This window comes from Neofelis nebulosa, chromosome X (assembly GCF_028018385.1).
Source record: "Neofelis nebulosa isolate mNeoNeb1 chromosome X, mNeoNeb1.pri, whole genome shotgun sequence".
Lineage (NCBI taxonomy): Eukaryota > Metazoa > Chordata > Mammalia > Carnivora > Felidae > Neofelis > Neofelis nebulosa.
In genome coordinates, this window is record NC_080800.1 from 108,705,329 (window position 1) to 108,716,587 (window position 11,259).

The 11,259-nt window shown below is 37.5% G+C and overlaps 1 non-coding gene across 1 annotated transcript; it reads right to left on the reverse strand.

The window, feature by feature from the left end:
* Window positions 1–2,149: 2,149 nt before the first annotated feature.
* Window positions 2,150–2,252, reverse strand: LOC131503343 (small nucleolar RNA U13). Its single transcript, XR_009257432.1, has one exon. It is a non-coding gene; the product is annotated as a small nucleolar RNA U13 (small nucleolar RNA).
* Window positions 2,253–11,259: the final 9,007 nt, after the last annotated feature.

An 11,259-nucleotide genomic window follows, 5' to 3' on the forward strand; every position in this document is an offset into this window, starting at 1 on the left:
TTAGATGTAGAGTAAAACACACTTTACTTTGCCATTTTTCCTATCTGCTATCTGCAGACTTTTATGGTTTGATCCTCAAAGTCCAACAGTTTGCTTTTCTCCCTAAATCACAGGCAGAGAATGTCTCTGCATTATCAGGACAAAGACAATGTAATTCAGATTTTGTGAGGGCTGAAGGGAATTCCTGGTGTAGCTCAACTGAACTGATCCATAAATAACTAGAATGATGAACCCATCCACGATGACGCCCCCCCCCACACACACACTATCCATGCTTACAAAGGAAATATCAATAAAATTTGGCTCTGCAACTCAAACCTGCATAAGTGGGACTGCCTTAGGCTTCCAGGCACTTCCAGGTACATGGCCACTAAAAAAGACAGTTTACAAAGGATGAATACAAGTCTTGAACTTAAGAATTCCAGGTCTAAGAGCAACTACATTTGTAGCTTCTGAATGGGACTCTATCTCCATACATACGGCTGTACTCTTCCAAGAAAACAGTCATGTCAAATTACTCCTCCATTGGAGGCAGCCCAGCTCATCTGGTAGAGGTTCTATGGGTGAAATAGGAGGGGAAGGGTAGAGGTCATTTGTCTTATTCACAAAAAAAAAAAAAAAAAAATGAGACAAGTTTCCCAAAGAATCTCCAAGGAACTTCTAGCAGCCAATGGCACCAGTGGCTACACACCATCAGTGAACTCAACCATGACCACCCTACAAGAGAACTAGGCACAGGTGAGGATATCACAAAAACTAGTTGAGGTACTTGAGGTAAAGAATGGTTTAGCCAGCCTGTCTAAACCCCCAAAGTGCATATTCTCAAGACATGCCCCCAAGGCCTGCACTTGGCTGAAGTCCCAGCCCACACAGTTAGGCAACCGAGTCAAGCCCCGCCTCCATACTTCCTGTGCTTGGACTTCCTGGTGGCCGCTGGCAGGGTGCTGGCCTCTAAACCTAGCCGATGCTACACCAAGACCCTGACTTGGTCCCTTTCTCCTGCCAGGCCACAGAGAAAAAAGGTAGGGAGGCCAGGCTTGGGTCCAGAACCCGTCCAGCCTCCCACTGGCCTGAAATCCCTCAGTGGCGAGGCCATGCAGGGAGGAACCGTTCAGGGATTGGGACTGATCAAACTATTTCCGCAGGATGGCAGTATTGTCTCAGAAAAGCCAAATAACCCCGCTTGGAGACGTTGTCCTCCCGCCCTTTCGAGTTTGAAAAAACACCGTGGAGACGCAAAGACACCGGAAAATATGGCTGCCTTGTATTTTGCTCAGTTTGAGGAAACCTGCTCAGAAACAGCATCTTAGCGTTTTGCTTTCAGTTTCCATTAGATATCAAACTGAGTTCTGAGACACCTACTCTTGTCTGGCATTTCTCTTTTCCAGAGTTTGGTTTCTATCTGATAACGTTTCCTACATCTGCTCTTTACTCAGTATTGTATCTCTAGCATTTTCTCAAGCTATCAATTTTGGGGGGGATGGTATCAGGGGGCAAAAGAAAATTATACTTAAGGGCTTGAAGAAGAGCAAACCTAGGCAATAGGCCCAGTGGTTATTATCTCACTTCCCGAGTTTCCCAGGGTCTGCAAGTATTAGGCCTGTGTGTTGAGTTGGAGGTAGCCATTTGGTGGAGCTCTACGGGTAAGGTCCAGATAGCTCTCAAGCCTGAATACCAGACAATACCTACTAGGAGTGACACATACTTAAATTACTATAAATTCCAAATGGGACACATGATTTTGTCTAATGGTGTCATCGTGTATCATTGGGAAACAAGCATTTTCTATGCCATTAAATGGCCTTAAGACAATTTCCTATGACTTTATTGTGTATGTTTGTCACTATTTTTTGCTTAAGGATTATTAGTCTTATGGTATTTCCTCCTTAGTAACTGAGACACAGAACTTATTTGTACTTTTGCACAAAGTCTTTACTACCACCTTATATCATTTCATCAATATATCAATGTATATTTTTGAGTGCTTGAATTTTCTTGAATTTTATTCTAGAACAGATTTAAAAAATTATAATCAAAAATATATGGTATATGGACCATCAGTGAGAAGAAATAATCACTTTCAAAATGTCTTTGCCATTTATTATCATCCTTTCCTTATGCACATATAATATGTACTTTTTTTTTTTAACATCAGACGGGTAATGTGCTGATGTCAGAGCAAGGTTTAAGGTGGCACATGTCACACAACGGCGTGAACACCCAATCATCATGCTTATGAACTACAAAAGGATCTGTACGTTTATAAAATACTGTTTAAATTCCCCAGTACAATAATTGTTAAAACAAGTGTTCTTTACTATGCCTGAATGTTTTTCAAATATCATTAATAATTCTTTGGAATACTGACATGTTTAAAAATATTGCCATTTTTTAAAATGGAGGTAAAATTCATGCATTATACCATTTTAGTGGGTATAATTCAATGCATTTATTACATTCACAATGCTGTGCAAGTATTATCTCTATCTCCTTCCAAATCATTTTCATTACCCTGAAAGGAAACCCAGGACCCATTAAATAGTCTTTCCATTCCCTTTTCTGCTCAGCCCCTGGCAAACATTAATCTGCTTATTGCCTCTCCAAAATTACCTACTCTGGTTATTTCATATAAATGGAATTGTACCATATGTGCCTTTTTGTGGCTTTCCTTTTTTCCTTAGCATAATGTTTTCAAGATCCATGTAGTAACATCTTCAATACTTCATTTCTTTTTATGGCAGAATAATATCTATTATATGTGTGTGTCACATTGCTTGAGTCCACATTTTGGCTGTTGTGAATAGGCTGCTATGAACATGTGTATACATGTACTTGTTTTCAATTATTTTGGGTATATACCTAGGAGTGGAATTGCTGGGTCATATGGTAATTTTGTTTTGTTTTGTTTTGGGTTTTTTTTAGCCTTTCTGCTTTACTTGTCTGTCACACATTTAGCAATATCCCTGGGTGAGTGACCTATGATTAAGGATCATCTTAAAATTAGGCTTTTTTTTTTTTTCTTTTGGCTTGCATTGTTTGGAACTAGACTCAGATTTAATTAAATATTTAATTTGGTTTATTGCAGTTTGTAAACTCTAAAAGAACTCCAAATAGTCTTTTATTTTCATAGTTAACCTGAAATTCTTATTATCTTCAAATGAAAGGATCTTGCCTTCGGACACAAAGTTGTGATAGTAAAATTTTTGAAAGAATTTTGTGCCCTATGGTAATTCTGTTTAAATTTAAGCACTGCCAACCTTTTTCCATAGCTGCTGCACATTTTGCATTCCCTCGACCACTGTATGAGGGTTCCAATTTCTCCACATCCTCACCAATACTTGTAAGTTTTTTTATTGTTATTGTAGCCATTCTACTAGCCATGAAGTGGTATGACTTGGTGGTTTTAATTTAATTACATTTCTATCTTGAGTATGTTCATGCATCTTTTCATGTGCTTTTTGGCCATTCATCTGTCTTCTTTGGAAAAATGTATATTCAAGTCCTTTACCTGTTCTTTTTAATTATTTGTCTTTTTGTTAAGCTGTAAAAGTTCCTTATATATGGATATTAGAACTTTGTCAGATAAATGATTTACTAATATTTTTCCCATACTGCACATAGTCTTTTTACTGTCTTCATGGTGTCTTTTGATGCACAAGTTTTTTAAATTTTGATGAAGTTCATTTATTTTTTATTTTGTTGCCTGTGTTTCTGGTGGCATATCTATGAAACCATTATCAATTCATGGTCATGAAGATTTGCTGTTATATTTTCCTCTAAAGTTTTATACTTTCACTTTTTACTTTTAGAACTTTCACCCATGTAGAGTTAATTTCTGCATATGGTGTGAAGGAGGGGTCTAAATAATTCCTCTCTATATGGACATCCAGTTGTCTCAGCACCATTTGTTAGAGACTGTTCTTTGCCCATTGAATGACCTTGACACCTTTGTTGAAAATCAATGACCATAGTGTATGGGGTTGTTCTGTGCTCTCAATCTTTTTATTGATCCATGTGTCTATTTTTCATGTTTTATTTAAGTAATCTCTACACCCCACGTGGGGCTTGAACTCACAACCCTGAGATCAACAGTCAAATGCTCTTCTGACTGAGCCAGCCAGGTACTCTCATGTGTCCATTCTTATTTGAGTACCACACTGCTTTCATTACAGTAGCTTTGTAATAATTTTTGAAATATGGAAGGGCCACCTCCAGCTTGGTTTTTCCATAATCAAGATTGTTTTAGCTACAGAAGTTTTATGCAATTCCATACACATTTTCTGCAAAACCAGTTGCTGGGATAATGATAGAGATTATATTGAACCTATAGATCTCTTTGGGTGGTACTGCTGCCTTAACAATATTTAATCTTCCAACCTATAAACAAAGGATATGTATTTAGGCCATCTTTAATTCCTTTGGCAATTTTTAATGTACAAGTTTTTCATCTCTTTAGTCAAATATTGTCCTAAGTATATTATTCATTCTGATGTTACTGTGAACAGAATTTTCTTAATTTCATTTTCAGATTGTACATTGATTTCTGCGAGTTGCTTTTCTACCCTGTAGTACTTGCTGAATTCATTAATTAGTACCTATATTATTTTTGTGGATTTCTTAGGATTTTCTTTACATATAGTTAAGTTATTGTGAACAGAGATAATTTTACTTCTTCCTTTCTAATTTGTATTTCTTGTAGATATTCTGCCTAATTTTCCTGGATACACCTTCTAGTACAATGTTCAACAGAATTGGCAACAGTGGGCATTCTTAACTTGTTCCTGATCTTAGAAGTAAAGTCTTTCACTATTTTCGTCTTCTATCTCTGAGGATACTATCAGCTGTGGGTTTTTCACAAATGTCCCTTATCATGTAGAGGAAATTCCCTTCTACTTCTAGCTTGTTGAGTGTTTTCAGTTGCTTTTGTGGAAGGATACAGAACTCAGGTTTCCAATTCCACCATTTTCATTGATGTCACATTTGCCACCTGGTTTTACACTTCTAGAAACAATCACACTTCTTTATAATATACCTGCTATAAGAGCCATTTATGAAGTGAATGAAACAAGAGCACAGGTAATGCCACCTCCAACAGACAAGGACTTTTAAAATGTAGATTAATCTTCGATTCTTTTCACTGCTTTGGTGCTCATCTGTTTATGCCCATCTGCTCCAGTAGAAAAACAACTAAACCTTCTTTGCCTGACTGGTTGGTTCAACTCCTAGATCTTCCTAGTTCCAAGCAATGGGTCTCCAACGAATTGGGTGTACCTGAAAGCTTCAGTGTCAACAGTTGCTCCAGCCAACTAGTAGGCCTCACAAAGAAAGCTGTAACAACTTAGGGTGTTTTGAAACTATTTCCTCACGATGGCAGTAGTGCTCCAGATATGCCCACAAGCCTTGTCCGGGTGCCCTCTTCTCCCGCCCATTGAGTCTTAAAGAGAAAGAGACAAAGACGCCAAAAAGCATGGCAGCCTTGCGTTTTGCCCCCTCAAGGGACTGCTCACACCACTGCACTTGCTTTTCATTTCTATCTGAAATAAAACTACTCACCTTCATCAGGCATCTTGTTTTTCAGGTATTAAATTTCCACTGAAACTAGTCTATTGTGCATCAGCTTTTCTTCATTCAATGTTACTTGTCTTTTCACATGGCATCAGATCATCTTCCTCAAGTGATAAATGGATCCAGGGAGAAAAGTCGGAAGAAACTACCTGAAGACTGTAGACCAACCCCAGCTGCCAATTCACAAACCCAAGCAGTCTCTGACCTGGCTTTGTACCCAGGCAACCACGGAGCCCTCCATTTTCTAGTCTCATGTTGAATATAGTGACAAGTGTTTGGAAGAGTTATCGAGGAAAGCCCAGATAGTTCACATCACGGTACACGATACACTGCTCCACATGGCATGATACCTGTACTTACATGTGTATAAATTTCAGTCATAAGTTATGCAGGGTTTTGTCTCACAGTTTCATCATTTAACATTAGAACACAGCACTTTCTTGTGTCATCAAGCATTCTTCAAATTCTTCATGTGACAGCTTCCTGAAAACTCTCTTAGAATTCATAAATATTTGAAGGATAAATAGAAATCCTTTATCATACATCTCACTTTCCTGGGGCAACCAACATTAGCAACTTGATAGATACATACATACAAATATTATATATGATTGCTCACAAAAGCTGACACCATTTAACTAACTAGTTAAAGGCTCATCAATACACTCCCCTATTTGCTCAAAGGACTGTTCAAACACACAAACACACACATACATGGACAATCACATCAGATCTTTCTTCAATTCCATCTGGTCACACTACAGGTAAAATTCAGTGCATGGATATTTCACACAATTATTAGGTAATGGGAAATTTCCAATGGCATAAACTATTCATGAGATAACTGATAGTGCTTTCTTACTAAATCTCAAAACATTTCTTTACTGTTGCTGAAATCCTAAATATAAACTCTAGCAAAGAAATGCAAAATTGAACAATTATAAAAAGGTAAGCGAGGAATATTCCTTATCACAGAAGCTCAATAACTATTTTTATTTAATTTTTTAATTTAAATTCAAGTTAGTTAATATACAGTGTAGTACAGGTTTCAGGAGTAGAATTTAGTGATTCATCACTTACATATAACACCCAGTGCTCATCCCAACAAGTGCCCTCCTTAATGCCCATCACCCGTTTAGCCCATCCCCACATCCCCCTCCCCTCCAGCAACCTTCAGTTTGTTCTCTGTATTTAAGAGTCTCTTATGGTTTGCCTCCCTGTTTTTATTTTATTTTTCCTTAACTATTTGTATTTACTGAATTCTGATTGTCTACTTGTATTTATGTAGGGGTTGCAGCAGGTGTGTATGTGTGTGAAAATTTTATTTCTTACAGATTTCAGAAAACATCATTTATGTGAAATTTCCTTGTGGTTTAAGATTCTTCCTTCTCTCATTTCTCTTAGATCTTACACAGAGAAGCTACTTAAATGTCACTAAATATACTTTAGAGGATTGGATTTTATGTTAAGTAATAATTTATTAGAAGCATTTAGTCTCCTTGACTATACAAAACAAAATATTTAAACATTCCATCATGTAGATAGTGCAGTGTGTCTTTATACAAAATATAAGATTACAATGAATATTATCAAAAACTAAGCCTTGTTTGTCAACATTTTAAGCCTTCACTATATATATGTAAAACTTGTACACCCCCAAAAAATTACTTTAAAAAAGAAGACGCTTTTAGTTGTTTTGTTCAAATTTTTAAGCATATATCCAAATGGGAATATTGGCTTTCTAGAATACATAAATCTGTGCATGTTTGGCTTAAATTTTTCACATATGTTAGAAGTAGGATAAAACACAATTTGTTTTACCATTTCTCTTACCTGGTGTGAGAAAACTTATGTTTTGATCCTTAAAGTCCAACATCTTGCTTTTCTCCCTAATAACAGGAAATGTCTCTATCAGGACAAAGACAATGGAATTCAGTCTTCATGAAAGCTGAAGAGAATACTTGATAGAGCTCAGACGAATTGATCCATAAACAACCAGAATGATGGGCTCATTGAGCCTTCCCTGCCCCCCCCCCCCAACACACACACACTATCCTTGCTTACAAAGGACATGTCAACAAAATTCCTTGGCTCTACCACTTGGACTTGGATAAGCGTGATTGCCTTAGGCTTGCAACCACTGCCAGGCACATGGTTTTATTAAAGACAGTCAGCAAGATATGAACACAAGAGTATTGAACCTAAAGAATTCCACAAGGAAAAGAAACTACATTTTTAGCTTTAGATATAGGATGTTATCTCCATACATAAGGCTGTACTTTTATGTATTTAATAAAGTAGTTATGTCGACTACTCCATAGGACACAGCACAACTCATCTGGTCTATACTTTGTGGGTGAAATAGAAGGGTAGAGGTCATTTCTCTCACTCACAAAAATGAGGCAAGTTTCCCCAAAGAATCTCCAAGGAACTTATCGCAGCCAATGGCAAAAATGTCTACACACCATCAGTGAACTCGACCACGACCATGCTACAAGAGAGCTAGGCACAGGTGAGGATATAACAAAAACTAGTTTGTTTGTTTATTTTGAGAGAGAGAGAGAGAGTATGAGTGGGAGAGCAGAGAGAGAGAGAGAGAGAGGGAGAGAGAATCTCAAGCAGGTTCCATGCTGTCAGCACAGAGCACTTGAGGCAGGGCTCAAACTCACGAATAGTGAGATCATGACCTGAGCTGAAATCAAGAGTCCGACGCTTAACCATCTGAGTCACCCAGGCACTCCATAAACACTAGTTTTCTTCAGTACTGATAGAAGCCTGTCTTTCAAAGTGGAATGTTTGCCTGGACCATCAGAGTCCAGGAAAGTCCATACCTAAAACATATCTTGAACCACTGGAACATCACAGCAGAGCACCAGACCAACATTATTTCCTTTCTTTAAGAATTCAGATACTGACATAATAGAGAGTAAGAATACAAGGAGAGAGGCACATATGAAATTTTAGCCACCCTTCTCAATTTTACAATTATGAGGATGAGGTATCTGGAGGTCTCCATACCAAAAGGGTGGATAACTTATAAGGTCACTGAGGAATCCATCAGGAACTATGTACGAAGCTGGCACAGAGAAGAACACTAATATGAGGTGAAGAATGGTTTCCTCAGGCCTAAATAATGCTATCCTCCTCAGGGGAATACCGAACAAAAATCACCACCTCTCTGCTCTCCTTGCAAGAGCTGACATGCCATCAGAATCCTGTCGGGAGAAAGGAATTAACCCTGGACCTCACTCACAATTAGCCTGCAGAGCCACAGAAACTGCTAGCTGGTGGGCTCTGAGAATCCCTCAAGGCCTCCCATTACACTTCTGGTTTTCATCCACTCGAGCAACTCCAGTCTCCTAGAAGATGCTCTGCCCCACATTGGCATGTCAGTGTCCCCCCACTGCTTCTATACAGGCCCATCTTGCTCCAGACAAGTCTTACACTACACCTCTGGTGTGCCTCAGCTCCATCAATGACATTGACTACATATGGTACCTGGCAGTGGCCTGTGCACTGTGCTCTGCCACTGCTATCATAATGAGCCTGGGCCTACAACACCAGGCTAGCCAGCCTGTCTAAACCCCCAAAGTGCATATTCTCAAGACATGCCCCCAAGGCCTGCACTTGGCTGAAGTCCCAGCCCACACAGTTAGGCAACCGAGTCAAGCCCCGCCTCCATACTTCCTGTGCTTGGACTTCCTGGTGGCCGCTGGCAGGGTGCTGGCCTCTAAACCTAGCCGATGCTACACCAAGACCCTGACTTGGTCCCTTTCTCCTGCCAGGCCACAGAGAAAAAAGGTAGGGAGGCCAGGCTTGGGTCCAGAACCCGTCCAGCCTCCCACTGGCCTGAAATCCCTCAGTGGCGAGGCCATGCAGGGAGGAACCGTTCAGGGATTGGGACTGATCAAACTATTTCCGCAGGATGGCAGTATTGTCTCAGAAAAGCCAAATAACCCCGCTTGGAGACGTTGTCCTCCCGCCCTTTCGAGTTTGAAAAAACACCGTGGAGACGCAAAGACACCGGAAAATATGGCTGCCTTGTATTTTGCTCAGTTTGAGGAAACCTGCTCAGAAACAGCATCTTAGCGTTTTGCTTTCAGTTTCCATTAGATATCAAACTGAGTTATGGGACACCTACCATCATTGGGTATCTTCTCTTTTCCAGATTTCAATTTCAAATTGAAAGAATTTGTGGAATAATATATGTAATTTATGAGGCATTATACATATATTTTAATAAATACATTGATTACATCATATATTTCCATATTGTATACTGTACATCATATACAATATACTATATACTATGCTATATGTTACTTATAATATGTAGTGTATACTATATACTGTATATGTGTAATATATATGTACTATAATATATGCAATTATGTTATGTTTTATATATACTACATACTATGCTATGTATTATATATAATATGTAATATATAATAAATATGATAGTATAACATATATACCGTTATGCTATATATAATACATACTATTATATACTATATATTATATACACTATAGTATGTAATAACTATGTTACATATATAATACATAATATCTAATATGTAATTGTAACTATATATGTAAAATATAGTACATTATATATATGTGTGTGTATGTTTTTCTCTGGAAAACACTTATGCAGTGACTTTTCCAGTATTTCTTATGTTATTAACTTATAGTTTCATTCCACTGTAGTCAGAGAAGACACTTTATATGATTTTAATCTTTTTAAATTTTTTGAGATTTGTATTCTGGTCTAACATTCCATCTATCCTGGAGAATACTCCATGTGTACTTAGAAATATTCACATTCTCTAGTTCCATAATTGTCTTCAGCCTAGTTGTTTTATCCCTTATTTAAAGTGTGTATTGAAGTCCATCTAGTCTGTAGAACTCTTATTTTTCCTCTTGGTTTGGTTCAGTTCTCGGTTCATATATTTTGGGACACTTGTGAAGTGAAGATGTTTATAATTGTTCCATCTTGATATACTGAAACTTTACCAATACATAATGTCCTTCTTTGCCTCTTGAAGGAATTGTTGTTTAAATGTGTATTATATCAGGCATTATCTCTATTTTCATTGAATATGTTTATTCATCATTTTATTCTTAACCTACGTGCAAACTAGATGTAAAGGGAGTCTCTTTTAGACACCAAATAATTGGATCATATTTTCTTAAATCCATTCTCCCAATCTCTGTCTTTGAATTGCAGATTTTAATCTATTTACATTTAAAGTTAATACTGGTGAGAAAAGACTACTGCCATTTTGCTATTTTTTCTCTATAGGTCTTATAAATATTTGTTCTCAATTCCTCAGTTAGTACCTTCTTTTGTGATTGATTTTTTCCAGTGCGGCATTTCTGTTCCTTTCTCATTTCCTTTGCTGTATATTTTAAATGTTTTCCTTAATGGTTATCCTGGGGAATACAATTAATATCTTAACAGTATAACCATCATTTTGATTAAATAACAGTTTTTATACTACACAAAACTGCTCATTTACAGTTTCAACAACTTTTATCTTATTTTCACAAATTACATCATCAAGCATTATGTGCCAAATGAATTACTGTTTCTGTACTTGCCTTTTAAATCATATAGAAAACAAATGGAGTTACAAAACAAAATACTTCTGGCATTTATATCTATGTAGCTACCTTTATCCTTGCTCTTTA